The sequence below is a fragment of the Punica granatum genome, unplaced genomic scaffold (assembly GCF_007655135.1).
Source record: "Punica granatum isolate Tunisia-2019 unplaced genomic scaffold, ASM765513v2 Contig00435, whole genome shotgun sequence".
Classification (NCBI taxonomy): domain Eukaryota; kingdom Viridiplantae; phylum Streptophyta; class Magnoliopsida; order Myrtales; family Lythraceae; genus Punica; species Punica granatum.
The window spans coordinates 1,685-5,772 of record NW_022204346.1 but is presented as its reverse complement, the minus strand read 5'-3'; the positions used below and the strand labels follow the sequence as shown (position 1 = coordinate 5,772).

General features: G+C 37.0%; 1 pseudogene; it reads left to right on the top strand.

Moving 5' to 3' along the window:
* Positions 1 to 266: 266 nt before the first annotated feature.
* On the top strand, positions 267 to 3,731 carry LOC116190426 (annotated as a pseudogene).
* The last annotated feature ends 357 nt before the right edge of the window (positions 3,732 to 4,088 follow it).

Here is a 4,088-nt window from a genome sequence, read left to right as displayed (position 1 = left end):
ATACAAACATTGTTTTTTTTTTTTTACATCATTCTCGATGCTGTGTACACTATAGACTGACGTTGATGACGAAGCAGAACAACAGCTTATTAAAGAATTGAGGGACAAGACGAAGCAGATCTGAGTAGTTGCAGCCTCCAATGATAACCCTTTAGAGCTGTTGAACTTGATCGATCATATTCAACGTCTAGGGATCGGTTACCACTTTGAGAGGGAGATTGATGAAGCTTTGCAGCGAATTTACAAGAGCAGCCGCAAGTCGATGGATGGAGCAAGCTGCACTAATAACGACCTTCACACCACTGCCCTCACGTTTCGGTTGCTATGGCAACAGGGCAGCAGGATTCCATGTAGTACGTACTAAGTGATAAATAATGAACCGTAGCTTTTTCACATCAGAGTTTCACCATGTGTGGGTGCCATTTTGATTTATGCCCTAGCACTTGCACATACACATTTAATTAGGTGTCTTTTGCAAGTTCAAAGGCCCGAATGGATACTTTGATTAGTCAATCAAAACCGATGCAAGAGGATTGTTAGTTTATTTGAAGCTAGCCATCTCCGGGTTCATGGGGAGGACATCCTCGAGGAAGCCCTCGCTTTCACTGTCACCCACCTTACCTCCATGAAAAAGAAGCTAAGCCCTCCACTTAGAGATGAGATAAGCCGTGCCCTAAAGCACACAATTCGTAGGGGGTTCAGAAGAGTCGAGGCATGGTATTATATCAAAATTTATGAACAAGAAGCTCCAAACAATGAAGTGCTCAGATTTCAACCTGCTACAGAAGCTACACCAGAGGGAACTCGGTGACATCACAAGGTTTATTAGAAATAGCATTCGTTATATTAAGAATTTCTTCTATGCTTATTTATATCTACGTTTACCAATTACTGCCTTCTAAAACACATATTTTCCACAAATTAACTTTTCCACGTGCGTCTTGCGTAAATTTGCTAAATTTCGCCGCCTCATCCCGGTTCATCTTCTAAAGTTTGTGTCGGAATATTTTCCCGATGAGTCATCTAATCTATTAGAAACATATAAGCTTGTATCTTTTGAGTATTGTAGAGGTCCTGGAGGAGAGCGCAAAAGGTTTTCATTGTCTCGCAAGTCGCAACCTTTTTTCTGTTTCATGTTATTTTAATAATTTAATTTATTACATTATATATAAGAAAAAAGAAAAAAATTTATTTGTACGTATTTTGTTTCATTAGACGAATTAAAATTAAAAATAAATAGAATATTTAATTCAGAAAAAAAAATGCTCGTCATCTGTTTTTGGGGGCTGGGCTCCTCATTATCTTCATTATTAAAATAAAAAAAATGCAGATTCCGATGAATACGGATATCATATTTCAATTTTAGGAGAAATTTCCTTTTACTATACTAATATTAGTTTTTACCATTAATTAATTTGTTCTCAATCGGTTTTGTGCTTTATAATTATTATTATGATTCTTCCTATACCATATTCTATAACGAGAAACGAAGATGTCGAGAACTAAACAAATTTTCATAATAATAACAAATATTTCTTTAGAATTTATGAATAAAGTTTTATTGATAAATTAGCTAGATAAAAATAGCAGGATGATCCATGCATGTGTGTACGAACTTACTAGTTATTTTATCTAATTAATATTCCAAACTTTCATGCTATCTTAGCGTGCAACTTTACGTTAGACTTTTTTAATAGAAAAGAAGAAAGTGCTACCTGGACTTAATTAAACGGCCGACAACAAGACTAAATTTAAAATTTTGTCTGGCTAGCTAAACTTGCAGATTAATCGGCGATTGTATTATGCGTTGATGACCATATCGTTAATATTATTTAGGTGGTGGAAAAGTTTAGATGTCGAGAAGAATTTTCCTTTTGCAAGGGACAGGTTCTCGGAGGGCTACTTATGGAGTCAGATAGCATATGAGCCGGAGTATGCACCCGTAAGAACGATTTGGACAAAGGTATTCTCCATTATCTCTATTATTAATGACATCTTCAATGTTCATGGTACATTTGAAGAGTTGGAAGTCTTTACCAATGCCGTTGAAAGGTCAGGCTCATATAAATCCCGTAAACTTTTATTTAATTGAAATATGTCTCTCTTTTTTTTTGGGGGGGGGGGGGGGGGGCGGGGGAATAAATATATGTCTAATTATATATATATATATATATATATAGTCATAATGTATTGAGTAGGACAACAGATCAGCAGAACTAATGATTTTGTGGTGATTTCCCAATTTGATTGTCAAGGTGGGACATGGAGGTCATACATGAGCTACCTGATTACATGAAAGTGTGTTACAAAGCATTGTTGAATGTTTATGGAGAAATCGAGCAAATGTTACCAGAGGAAGTGAGATCTTATCGCATGCACTATGGTATAAAATCGGTAAGTATATCTTCCAAAATTATTTAAAAGTATTTCTTTATTAGAAGGGAAATCTAAGGGGTCTCGCGCAAGATATGACTATCAATCATGTGTTCAACCTCTTAGTTCTAGGTTGACTGCCGACCGGTGCCTCGGCACTGATCATAATTCAGTACCCATCTGTACATTTCTCTACATATAATATAACTAAGTACGGAGATAAATTATCAAACTCCACAGCCTCAAAGCTACGAGGAAATGAGAAAATTAATAATAAAAATATGGGATGTGCAAAAATGATGATTCAGTCATATATATATATATATATATATATATTCACATATGTATCACGTACGGTTTGCATACGTTTTGATAGATGAAAGCAGCAGTGAGAGCATATTTTGATGAAGCAAAATGGCACAATAAGGGATATACCCCAACAATGGAGAAATACATGCCAGTCGCACTTGCTTCAAGTGGCGCTTTTCTGCTAACAACCACAGCCTTCCTAGGAAAGGGATCAGATGTTGTCAGCCAAGATGCCTTTGAATGGTTGTTCAGTTATCCAAAGATCGCCCGGTCATGTGACATCGTGTATCGGCTTGTGAACGACATCATCACTCATGAGGTATCATTTTTATATTTCTTAGATTCATAGGTCTATTTCATAATGGGAAATATTAAAAATGAGAACCTTGCATTAAAGGTAATAGGCGGGTCAATCTAATCTTAGACAAATATAATCACTCATGCACCCTCACTTCTCTGTTTATATCTCGATGTGTATTCACAGTTAAAAAAAATTACAAAAATAAAAATAAATGTCAATATCCTTCGGTTAGGGGATCAAGCGGTCAGTAACGACGCCACTATTAGAATTACATCTGATCTTCAGATCACTGCGTGGAATTGGACGGTGGTGGGTAATATATTCATTGATTAATTAGTCGTCTACGTACCCAGAGGGGAAACATGTGTGCAGGCTAGCAAATTATGCGTTATTGCTTCCAAACTAAATTACCAGCTAGGCTTAGCTCCTGTCCTCTGATAGGGTCGAATCTTTGTTTTGTTTGGTGATGTTGTAGGGATCACCATACTCTACTTTGTATCGTCTAATTTCTTCGTCTAATGCACTTGGGGCTACATCCACATACTTCACCCGGATAAAGAAAAAGGCAAAAAAACGTGGAAAGAAATACAATTTCAAGTCCTAATTATTACTTGATTTCTATGCACTTATGCAGTTAGAACAGAAGAGAGGGCACGTGGCTTCTGCAGTGGAATGTTACTTGAAGCAGCATGGAATTTCAGAGGAGGAAGCAAAACATGAACTCTATAAGCACGTCGATGATGCCTAGAAGGACATCAATGCAGAGCTCTTACGCCCGACGGCCGTCCCGGCTCCACTCCTCACTATGATCTTAAAAATGGCGCGCGGGTAGAAGTGTTCTATGAAGAAGTTGACATTTACACACATTCAGAAACCAAGACGAAGGATATTATAACTTTCCTTCTCGTCAATCCTTTTCCCATAACTAACGTAACATCTGTAAAAGATGAGGGTTTTCGAATAGGATTAAATCTATTTATTGATAATACTGAACATTGTGATCGGTGAATGATGGTCTGTGCATTCCTGTGCTAATTTCAAAATAGCGTGTTAGGAGGTGAAAATGACCTAAATTCCGTGTTAGGGTGCTATTTCCCCAAATAAA